This window comes from Trachurus japonicus, chromosome 14 (genome assembly GCF_045865225.1).
Source record: "Trachurus japonicus isolate A0001 chromosome 14, Traja_1.0".
Classification (NCBI taxonomy): domain Eukaryota; kingdom Metazoa; phylum Chordata; class Actinopteri; order Carangiformes; family Carangidae; genus Trachurus; species Trachurus japonicus.
In genome coordinates this window covers 7,647,230-7,659,865 of record NC_140920.1, presented here as the reverse complement: position 1 = coordinate 7,659,865, position 12,636 = coordinate 7,647,230, and the positions used below count along the sequence as shown (strand labels likewise).

Genomic DNA, 12,636 nt, shown 5'->3' with positions numbered 1-12,636 from the left:
TGTGTTTTGACTCCCAGGACGAACACTCTTATCGAACGCTGTTCCTCGTCAGGACTGCAGACGAACTCTGCATCTTCAGCTGCAGAAAGAAAAACGTCCATTTAAATTCTCCAGGAGGCTCCGACCAGACCAACGCTCCTCGATAGTCCACCCACTCAGCCTCCAGGACAGAGGCCGCAAACTCTTCCTCCTCTGTCCTGCTGCAGCAGCAACGGAAACACGAGGGAGGAAGAGGCTGGCTGGGGGGGTGGGTGGGGGTTTGGAGGAAACAGAAAGGTCTGTGGGTCACATGACGTCCAATCAGAGATGGCCAAGAGGCGACATAGGAGGAAATCAGACAGCTGGTCCCTCCAGGGCGGCGGCGGCGGTGGGGTCAGATTCCTTGGTCTCTCAGATCCTGGCGGGACGTCTGAGCCTCAAGCTGCTCTACAAAGACACAAGAGAGACAGACAGTGGTCAGAAACGTCCACACTGCAAAAATCTTTCCAAGAATATCTGTCTTATTTCTTGTCAAAATGTCTAATGTCTGGTCAAAACTAATCTCTTTCCACTTAAAATAAGATTCATCACCTAAAAATCTACTTGTTTTTGGATAATTTTCACTTGTTTCAAACAAATTTTCACTTGAAATGAGTAGAAAAATCTGCCAGTGAAAGCAAGTTTTTGTTGTGCCTGTAATAAGAAAGAAAAACTTGCCCCACTATCAGATTATTTCAAGTGAAAATATGTTTGGAAGAAGTAAAAAGTGTCTAAAAACAAGCTACTTTTTAATGTGATGAGTCTTATTATAGGTATAATGAGATTTGTTTTTACTAGAAATGACATTTTGACTAGAAATAAGACAAATATTCTTGGTAAGATTTGGTTGAAGAGTGGTTGAACATGTCGGCTGTTCAGTCGGGTTTTCACATCGACCTCGAGTCGACAACAATAGAGATCCATGTTGGACGTGACGATGGATGACAGTGTGACAGTTCATGTGAGGATCTGTACACAGCGTAGAAAGAAAATGAAAAATATGAAAGAAGAATAGGGAAAAGGAGGCAAATGGAGGAAAAAGACAACGATGACGAAATGAAAGCGGAAGATGATTTATAAAAGGAAGTAGAAGATGTCGAGGAAGAAAAAACTGAGAAAGAGTAGATGGAAGAGGAAGAAGATACAAAAAAGGAAGAAGTGGGAGAAGATGTAGAGAAGGAGAAAAGAAAAAGAAGATTAAGGAAAAAGATGAAGAAATGGGGAAAGAAGAAAGCAGAAGAAGATTTTTTTAAAAGGAAGAAGAAGTGGAAGAAGATGTAGAGGAAGAAAAAACTGAAAAAGAGGAAAATGAAAATGAAGGAAAGAAGATAATGAAGAAATGGGGAAAGAAGATGATGAAGGGGAAGGAAAATAAATAAATAAAGGACAAAATGGAAGAAGCAGGAAGATTAGATTGCTGAGATGTAGAGCTGCAGATTGATTTGGGGACAATACACTACGAATACAATATGGTTGGACAACTTAGACCCATGTGAAATGGTTGAAAAACAGCATAATATGGGACCTTTAAATACAGGTTCCTGACAAAGTCAAAAAGCCTTGATGTAATAAACAAATTCATTAAAAACAGGTTACTACTGACCCTAACACAAGAGGAAGGTAAAACTCAGATGATGACGCTGCACATCTGCATCACTGGAGTGTTTGAATGTGTGAATCAGCATTACATGTAAGCAGCAGATGCTTCTTCTGTTCGTCAGCAAATGTTATGTTCAGACGTTCAGAGTTTGTTATCCATCCCATCCACCACGGCTTCTCCTGCCCCGACATCTCTGAGACGATATCTGTCCTCTGAGGCCGGTGACACCAGGTTTTCTCCAATAAAACCCAGACGACGACGACGATGAGCAGCCGGGGACGCGTTCTCATCTCTGAATTGGACATTTGTTGCTGCTGCGTTACAGTTACATGATGAGTGTGTGTTTGTGTTGTTCGCCCCCCTCCCCTCCTTCATTCGTCTTCCACCTCCTCATCCTCATCACCTCTGGGGATCACAGCCCTGCGTACATGTAATCATTTTGAAATTGTTCAGCGGTGCCGAGTGACTCATCAACGTCACCATCAGGTTGCACAGGTTCAACTTCCCCCGTCTCCTTCCTGTCCGCCCGAAAGAGAAGGAGCGTCCAGGATGTCTATACGCTCAAGACCTGAACCTCCACACACACATACACTCCGCAAGCTATTTATATCCCACTTTTATCCTCCGTCTTTTATCTCTGATTAGAAATGAAAGGAAACAAGAAAATCTGAGTGGGCAAATTATGAAAGCAGCAGAGGAAGTTAGATGATTAAACAATTCACCGGCTGTTTGGAACAAGTTCTGATACTGAAAAGTGAGAAGTTTAAGTTCATTTGTAGAACTTGAACGTAAATCAAACAAGAAAAGAAAAATAAGTCAACAGGTCATTGGAAGATTGAGCGTTTCAAAGCATTGATTTAAGATAATCAAAGGTTTAAATGGCTACTGTAAAGGTAGGTTTGTGATACTGATGGTCAAAACCACCTTTAAACCAGCACCAGTTTCAGGTTCATGAAGCCATGTTTGTGTCCACAGTCTCAGTCCAGTGTTTCCTCTCTTTTATCTCCATGTTTGGGCTCCACCACCTCCTGAAGGGAAACTTGATGTTCGGGAAACCAAAGTCTTAATTCTTGAAGGTCGGTGTCCAAGAATGTATTAAAAAAAACACTGGAAAGTCCAAAGTTACATCATCAGCATGTTCAGTTTATCTCATCAAAGTTTATAACTTTCAAAGAAACTTCAAAGATGTCTGATTATTGATTTAAGATCATGTAGGTAAATATTGGTTGCTCTAAATTACAGTCACACAAGACAAGTGACAAGAACATGAGAAACAATATAAAAGCTAAAAAATAAGTCAGAAAAATAAGAATATATATGAAAAATATATGAGATATAACGTTTACAAGGGAAGGTGTAATCATCAGAAGATTAAAAAGATGGAACTATCAAATGCTTAAAAGTAACTTCAATGATTGATTATCAGAATAATTAACTTCATGGTGCAGCACTAAAATTGGATTATTAGATTATAAATCTTACTTGCAGTCTAATTTTCTGAGATTTCAATACTATGTTGAGTTTGTATCATCAATAATCAAAATGCAGAGAGTTACTTCTCAAGATAAGTATAGAAACTGAATCCATTCAAGTCCAGGTCCAGGTCCAGGCCCTCAGCTTCAGCCGATCTGTCAACACCTCTCACTCTGAGCGGAGACCCACATGATCCGAGTCCACGTGCTGCTGCTGCTCAGGAAAATCTCAAGATCTCAAGATAACGAGAAACCGTTTGTTTCCTCCCGGTGTCCTTGGATTCACATTCACTACTGCCACTGGTTCTGATACAATGCAGCAAGACACTGGGCCTCATTCATGAAATGATTCATCATCCACGTTTCCTTATTTATGAAACATGAGTAGGTACAGTAGGAGCGAGGTTTCCAGGGGTCAGGATGACTCATAAACTGTTGAGGATTTTCTTCTTTCATATCATTTCCAAGCTCTTTAAAGTTTTGTAGTGAGTCAAGTTCCAGGACAGGAAGCAGAAATAAAACACAAACAACAAACAAACAACCAACCCCTAACGAAAACCCTCTGAGAGAATAAGATAAGAACATAGGCCTACAAGCTCAAACCGGTGAATCAGTGTGTTCACACCAGGCGCGAGGTGAATTTTTCGCGTGATAAAAATCAATATACAGACACGAATGGACGCAAATTTGTGCCAGCGGTGCAAATGACGCAAATGGCGCGGCACGAATGAAGCGAAAACGCGAAATTCGCCTGTTCGCGCAAGTTCAAAATATTGAACTCACACGAAATATTCGTGCGAATGCCGCAAGTAAAAACAAATATTCCAGCGGGCAAACTCGAGCGAGTAGAGCGAGGCAAACATTTTACTCGCGCCCGGTGTGAACGCACTGTTAGACCAAACTGCCTCATTGTGGTTTTGGCTTTAACAGTCAACGAAGGGTACAAACTCCCACACCTAAAGACGCAGATGTAATTATCGTGTTTAACATTTAGCATTTTTAGCATCAAACACACCATTAGCTCAGTTAGTCTAAGATCGATGCTAACTAAATGTGTTAATGCCGTCTTAACTGTAAACGGTTGCATGATAACTAACTTACATCATCATCTTTGAACTTGTTCGCATTGACTAATTAGCATAGTTAGCATCAAATACAAAGTAGGTCAGCCTCAACTGGTCTCTGAGATTGCTTTTCTTTTCTTTTTTTCACCAATTTGCACAACAAGGCTTATAGGAACGTGTTGCACATATGTGGTCTAAAAGGACAAAGTAATATTTAGATGTGGTGATGGCACAACATGTAGCTACAGGCTAAAGGCCCTAGATGTAGACAATGTAGGATGATGGAAACAGACAGTCAGCACTTTAACCTCTTAGTCACCGTTTAGTTTCAGATTTCATGAGACCAGCCTCAGCTTTGTGTTTGCATATGTGGTGTAAACTGTAGCTTTTGTTATGCTGACATGGCTAACACATGTTAAGGCCTGAAGCATCTCCTCATTATAAAAACACACCCTTATTCTTGTTATGTTCACATTTATGGATATTTATGTACCGTTATTTGTCATGATGAATAAATAAAAATAGAAAATGACGAGTCTGCATCATCATTTAATTTAGGTAGCAAAGAGCTTATGGGAGAAACATGCAATGACACAAACTCCTTCATGTTTTGGTGACATTAAAACTTGCAGCTAGTGTTGTAGTCAAGACCACCTAACCCTAACCGAGTCAAGACCTAGAGACCAAGACAAGACCACGACTTTGAGGGGGTCGAGACCAAGTCCAAGACTGAGACCAAACCAATGAGAGACCATTGTCAAGACCACCAGTCCTCATAATAATCATGTGTCTTGATATTTCCATTATTCCTCCTCAGCTAAAAAGAAAAGATGATTTGATCTAAAATCTAAACCATATTTAATGTAAACAAAGTTTGGATTGAACAGAAGAACACAGCACAGAACCTGCTGAAGTCTCCTCCCACCGTTGACACTGGTGACACCAAGTTGTTCAGGTGGTTTAACACAAGCAGATACTTTAGTACAAGTATTTGAATTATCTAGAACTTAATGAATTACATCACAGAAACCAAAGTGAGGGAGTGACAGAGAGACATTTGTGGTTAAAGCAAAAACAAGATGTCACTGCAGTCTCGGCTACCTGCAGCAACTGGTTTGGGAAAAACTCATATAATATAGTCATAGCATCCATGTCAACCATATGTTTCTATAGGCTAAACATTAATATAATAAATAACTATTGTGCACTAGGGGCCCTTGGGTGTGTGTGGCCCCTTCATGTCCTTTATGGTCAGCTACAGTGAGGTGTTAGTTACTGATACTGTATCTAGGAGAATAAACAGTGTGTGTGCGTGCATGTGCGTGTGCATGTGTCTTAATCAAACTGAATCATTTCTGTGACAAGTCCTCCCAAAGAAACATATAGGCTACTGATCGATTACACAACCGCCTGATGCACCTGCTGCTGCTGCTGCTGCAGATACTCTGTTTTAATTCTGCATTAATTTCTCAGGAGAATAATAAAGAAGCAGTCTGATCTGATTCTCAAGAGAGATATTAAATTATTAAATCCACGCCTCGTGCACATGGTCACGGAGACACGGTGACAGGAGGCAGGTAGGTAGGTAGGTAGAGGCTCTCAGGTTATTTCCACTGTGTCACGTTCAGGAAAAACAACCCCCCTCCAAAAAAACCAAACTCACCTTTAATTTCTCCTCAGCCGCTTCAGACGAGCTGACGCACTCCACTCCCTCCGAGCCATTTAACTTTACATCCAATGGAAAAAAGGAAAAAGGGAAAAGAAAGGGGGAAATAAATAAATAAAGGAAATAAAATAAAAACACACACGAGGGTGGCAACACTTTTCCTGTTTCCTGTCTCAGTCTCTGTCTCAGACCTCAGACCGTCTCCTCTCGCCGCGCTGCCGCCGGGAGCTGCGCGTCGTGTCGAGTCGAGGACGTCGGGGCAAATAAAGAGAGAGAGAGAGGAGGTTTATCTGTTCACCTTGACAGCCTGGCTCCTCCCTCCTCCCTCTCTCCTTCCTCTCTCCTGCTCTCTCTCTCTCTCCCATCAACAGGAGGCTTCGTGACTGTCTGTCTGTCTGTCTGTCTGTCTGGATGATGAGAATACAAATCAGGCTGCCAGCAGGGGTTTTCTCCAAGGACGCATGGTTTGGCAAAGGAAGAGAGAGGCACTGTTGGGGTGGGGGGTATCTATGTGTACAGTACTAGGATTGTACATTATTATGGCTTATTGAAGCCTACAGATCTGCTCCACTGTTCAGGTTTCTAGTTTTAGCCAGTTATAGGGTGGTTAGGTTAGTGCTATTCAGGGATGTGAGAATATATGAGAATGTGTAATAGGTAAATGACAGTATTATACACTGTGTGTGCGCTTGTCTAATGTTTTAATGACTTATTTGCACTGTAGAAGATACACTTCAATTTCATTGTTGTGGAAATGACAAGGACAGTAGAGTATCAAAAACCCTGCATTATGTTTGTTGGGATTACTTCCAGATAACATTCAAATGTCGAAACACCAAAAACTTTGGTGTCGTCTAGCTATGACAACAGGGTGCAGGATAACTTTACGCCACTGGAAATCTCCCACTCAGTCCACTTTTAAGGAGTGGATACAGGTTTTAAGCTCAATGGCCAGCTACGAGCGGGTCACCTATAGAGTGGCTGGGAGGGAAGATTTATTTAACGAGGTGTGGGGCCCATTCCTAGCTCAGTTGCTGGATATGTAAGAATGTCGCCATCTCTCCATATTTTATTAGAGGCAGGTACAGGATTGGTATAATATGTAGACTTCCTAGGGTGTTTTGTTTTGTTTTGTGGATCTATGTTTTGTGTTGTAGGTCTGGCCTGTTCTGTACATTATTGCTGGACTGCATTTATTTTTTTTGCTATTTTTGTTGTTGTTTGTAAGAGAAAAAAAAAAAAAAGACTGGGCAGATAGATACTGATAAATGCATACAAGATGTGTATCTTATCCATGTAACTGCAATAAGGTAACAAGTATTTGTTTGTATCTGTCTGTCATAAACATCAATAAAAATAAATAAATAAAAAAAAAGGACAGTAGAGTATCTATCTATCTATCTATCTATCTATCTATCTATCTATCTATCTATCTATCTATCTATCTATCTATCTATCTATCTATCTATCTATCATAATACATTTTATTTCATAGGTGCTTCTCTGTCACTCAAGGACACCAATAGAGACAAAGTGCAAAATAAACAATACTTCTGCTTTAAATACAGGTTAAAATTAGACAGTACAATTGAATCAGTCAAAGGGAAAGGGCAATCTTAAACAGGTGGTTAGCTACTCATAGGGTAATATAATAAAAAATATATCCATTCCATACATTGAGAGGTGTTTTGGGTCACTATGCTATTGCCCTAAAATAAACAATATAGCTATAAAATCAGCTAACCAGGCCTCTCTGCACCCGAGGCAGAGAGAGTCATATTCTCAAGATAAAGTAGACACCTCCCCTGTTAACAGGTGTAAAGGGGTATTTCATGACAATTCTGTAACAAATTAGAGTTGAGTGGGAGGGCCACAGTTGCATAGACTAACTGAATTGAACATGCCAAAGGTTTTCCCACATTGGGGCCAATGTTGGGGCCTGCAGCAGAATTAATATCTATTGTGTTTAATTTCGTTGGTGAACATTGAGCATAGTTCGCGTGACTGGTGGGAATGTCGTTCATTTTGCAGGTATTTGAGGTAAACATTCAGCTTGGGTCACAGCTGAGTTAGCCTAGTTTAGCTTAGCCTAGTGTGGCTTCAGACAGAAAACAGGAAGCTGTTTGTGAGCGTGTGTTTGTTTTTGAGACAATGTTACATGATACAGGAAGTTCGGCAACAGACCAACACATTCAAAGGTTTTAAAGGCAACTCAAATAGATGAGTCTGTTTTTTATGACTCTCCAGTAACTGATTTATTTTTAACTGCCTGCAAAACTAAACAGCACCAAAGGGAGCCTCATATAGCTACAGTGTGTGACTGTCCAGTAGCCTACAGCAGCACCACGAGGAATGACATCATCATGTTATGTGGATCTATTATACACTATGATGTTCTTATTATAGACCCATGGTTGCAGCAAAACCTGAGCCAGGTCCAGGTTTATATGCTGGACTTCCCTGCCAGATCCCGCTGTGTTTGCACCCCCCCACTGTTATGTGTGCATGGACCGTCCCCAATAACGAAATGAATGAGAGAGCTGAGCTGTATTTTTTCCTCATGTAGCCGTGGATCAGGTCAAACCCAGTGTACAGTCAGAGATGATTTAAAATAACCACCCAGCAGAAAGGAGTTGGAAATGAGAGCAAGGAGAGATTTTTGATTTTCCGTATTAAATCCTCAGGACTCAAGAGTCCTGTCTGATTTGAATAACACTTAATATCTTCCATGTTCTGCCTGGAGAGTGAAATTAAAAGTAGTAGAACCACCCGGCGTCTCAGCAATCAGCTTACCTGATGAAAAAGACAGAAAAATGTTTCAGTCCTGCTGCTGCTTTCCTGCTCCATCTCCTGCTTTAATTCACCTGGAGTCTGAGGTGTGAAATAATAATCCCTGCAGAAGTTGAGAACGAAAACAGGCAAAGCTCAGAGCCGTGTAAAGAGCAGGGATTTTGGTCAGAGCAGAGCTGAAGACTGAAGGTGACATAAGTATTATTGGGACTATTTAGTATATGAGACCCCAGAACCTCAGTCTAGACAAGGACGAGGCGGTGTAAAGGAAATTTGCTACCGGTGGATTTAAAGGATACTAGTCAAGCCTCTGCTGCTTTGTTCTTATAACTAGTTTCTTGTGTGTGTGTTGCAAATTTAAAGGAAGCAGGGTGAAGACTTTTAGGCTATAAGAAAATAAAAAAAAATAGCCTAGAGTCACAGGTGAATAATTGAAAGTCAGCAACCAGCACACAGCGGCTTTTGATCAGTGACATCAAGTTACAAACAGGTGAGTTGATATCAGATCAGTTTACTGCACCTGCTCCTCCAGCATTTTAAATATTCATATGAGAGGATGAGACCACACACACACACACACACATACACACACTCTGCAGCAGTCAAGTGTGTTCCTACATGACACAGAGAGAGCGCGATGGAGCCGGCGAGCTCTCACTCACTCACTCTACCTGCAGCTGATTTGACTGACAAACAGCGTCTCTGCGTCGACAGACTGAATTCAAATCACTGTGTGTGAGTGAAAAACCTCCACTGCTGCTCCACTTATCTGCTCCTGCATGGGAAGAGTGATCGCTTCCATGTGGCGAATCATGGTGTGTGGCGTTCAATGACCTGAGGCCGTAGCTGGTGGTTCCAGATAACTTCAACATGGTAACATACTAACATTTTATTGTGTTCGTAATCTTAATTCAACATAATCTACTGTCAATCCCAGCTGGTCCTTGAGACTAATGCTGATTTATAATGCTAAGTTTTAAATCTGAACTCTCTATCTGGTCTCTCCTCCTCTGTGTCTCTAACCCTCCTCTCCTCCATGTGCATTTGTTTTCAACAGCGAAGCCAGTGAGAAATCAATCCATGGAGCGGTGGATAACGTTACTTATCATCTACCATGTTACCATGTGTATATCTACTGTATGTAGGTCTTATCTGTCATCAACAAGAGATTACGGGTTACGGGGCGCGCAAATCCATCCCAGACTTTTCCTGGACCTAACCAAGACGCCACTGTTATGGTAACCATGGTGAACAACCAGTGTCTGGGAGATAGATGGGTCATAATAACATGAAGAAAAATCATTTACATCCATGTGTATCTTCACGTTGGAGTGGTTGTTATCACTTTACATGTCTCACAACACACACACTGATTCTCCAGCTGGTTTGTTTCCCGGGTCTTTTCTGAAGAACACTGAGTCCATTGTCTTCATCTTAATTCCTCCGTCATAAAGATCATTTTCTGTTCACATCTGAGGCCACACACACACAAACACACACACACTTGGCCTCTTAGCCCACTATTGCCTGCTAACTAAACCTCTGCAGGCATATTTTAAAATAACTTGTAAAAAAAACCAAAATATAAAAGTTCATACTGACACAAACTTGATTCATTTTGACTTTATCTGTGTCGTGAACACTGATAAAACTGTCTCAGCTCAATGTTAATGATGCTCTACCCAGGAGGTGGTTGGGTAAGGCTTTATGTGTCTCTCTCTCTGTGTGTGTGTGTGTGTGTGTGTGTGTGTGTAGATATATTGTAATTGAGATGTTGGGTGTCTTTCCGTCTCGTCTCATCACCTCCGCCGCCTCACATCATCTCCAGCTCTGCGGTCCTCAGTGGGAGCTCCGAACGTTTCCATCCAATGGCGAACGAGAGCGAGTCATCGTAGGCTACACTTCAACAACCCGTCCTCCCCGCAACACGACGGCAATAAAACAATACAGCGATGAGCCGGAGACGATTGCATCGCTATGACAACAGCTCTCAAGTGGGAGCGAGAGGGGACAAAAACAAAAGCTATTACATAAAGAGAGCCGTGAACTCTGTGCCAACAACCGCTCAATACGGGGAAATCAAAAGCCTCTCCGCAGTGTCATTAACTCACCGGCGTTGTGGTGGTGGTTGTGTGTATGTGTTTCAAATTGTTCGGCAGGGTCACTGCAAATACCCACTGAGTGAGTGAGTGTGTGTGTGTGTGTGTGTGTGTGTGTGTGTGTGTGTGTGTGTGTGTGTGTGTTGTGGCAGCTTGCCACTTCCTGCAAGCTCGGTATCCACCAGGAACAGACTGCAGCAGCTTTTAAATGGCAGGTCACAGTCATGTGTTCACACAGCTGCGCTAATTCTGTAAAACCAATGGCGCATCATCAGGAGAACTTTGACATTCAACATCTGACCAAAGGACCCTTCGACAGAACGAAACCACCAACCTTACGATCCATGGACGACCCCTTCTACCTCAACATATCGCCTCGTATGTCAGTATATTCCACTATATATTGAACAGTGTTGGGGGTTAGAGTACTTTAATTACTTTTTTCGTGTAACGCGTAACGTAACGCGTTAGTTTCGTGCGTTGAGCAATCAGTAACTTATTTTTTAAAAAAAGTAATCCGTTACTTTTCGCCAGATAAGGAAAGGAAAATCCCGACTGCAGCTCCAGACAGACTACTGTGTAACCTGCGGATGTGTCAGCCGAGGCGCAGCGCTATGCGTCTGTGCCCTGCTGTGTGTGTTTCAAACTTTCAATTCGCCAGTGAAAAGGACAAGAACATAACGGTAAAATGCACACTGCGTTGGTGATAAGCTTCTGTCGACCGCAAAAAATCCACTTCCAGGGCCCATAGATCAGCTCCATGTACGGACCTGCTTCACCAGCAGCAACAGTGCAGCCCGGGCCGACTCTCAGTGCTTGCCCGCTTTCAGCAGCTCCCTCTCGGCGAGTGGCAGCTCAGTCCCCCCCCCCCCGTCCAGCCCGGATCTCTACTCCGCAGCAGTGTGATACCAGTATCTACCGCATTTTTTAAAAACTTTTATTACACACAAGGTAGGAAGTTCACGTCTCGCCAGCCTCCCTCCTCTCCACACGCGAGTCCTCCGTTCAAACCGACAGACAGATCGAGCAGTGAAGCCGCTGAGGGAGTCACGCTCTCCTGAATCAAAAAAAAAAAAACCCGCTATGTGGCATATTTCTGTCTGTCTTTTCTGTGAATGTTATCCTGTAGAGCTAATTTGGTTGGATGACTGATGTTATTCGACTCGGTGCATTTAAAAGAGGCTGTGTGTCTGTCAGTTGTTGCAGCATGTGCGAGGCGCTGCAAAAGGCTTTTCATTTTTAGTAACGCATGAGTACTCTAACGCGTTACTTTTATTCATAGGTAACGCTGTAACGTAACTGATTACTTTTAATTGATGGTAACGTTGTAACCTAACTAACTACTTTCCAAAGTAACTATACCCAACACTGATATTGAACATAACAACATATTTAACCCTAACCCAACGACTTTGTGATTGGCAGGATTCATCCTCTGGGGACCATTGACGTTTGTACACAACATCATCATCTTTGGTTGCTGTAGAAGATTGGCAATGTTGCGTTACAGTATGTAGGAGGCAGCATAGCCGAGGCGTGTTGGTCAGTCATTAATTCAGGACTATAGCACCATATATAGCGCCGTATGTTGTTGACTTTGCCTTGTTCCTGTTATGTTATAAGAAGTGCTCCAGTAAACCCACCTCAACTTACCTCCAGTGTCCGTCCATTCATCCACGTGAGGATATTACAGTTGCCTGATGTTTCAGTTTGGAGGTAGGTAAACTTAGCCCTCGTCCCATTTTAACCACTTCCACACAATTTTGGCCCTAGCACTCAGTTATCATTATTTGGTTATGTGTGTATTTGTGTTTATATCTTTTTACCTGGAGGCCACAGTAGATGGCGCTCTGTACTGTGGGGTGCAAGAAGTATTAAATACAGCAACAGGTAATTACTCAGCAGGTGTGCTGCTGACGGGAAAGAG

At 42.2% G+C, this 12,636-nt stretch overlaps 1 long non-coding RNA gene across 1 annotated transcript in view; it reads right to left on the bottom strand.

Moving 5' to 3' along the window:
• Positions 1–256: 256 nt before the first annotated feature.
• Positions 257–12,636, bottom strand: part of LOC146974172 (uncharacterized) — a 19,118-nt gene continuing 6,738 nt past the window's right edge. Inside the window, exons 2-3 of the long non-coding RNA XR_015037540.1 lie at positions 5,818–5,865; positions 257–426 (exon numbers count right to left, since the gene is read on the bottom strand). This is a non-coding gene — a long non-coding RNA (uncharacterized LOC146974172). The remainder of the gene's footprint in view (positions 427–5,817; positions 5,866–12,636) is intronic.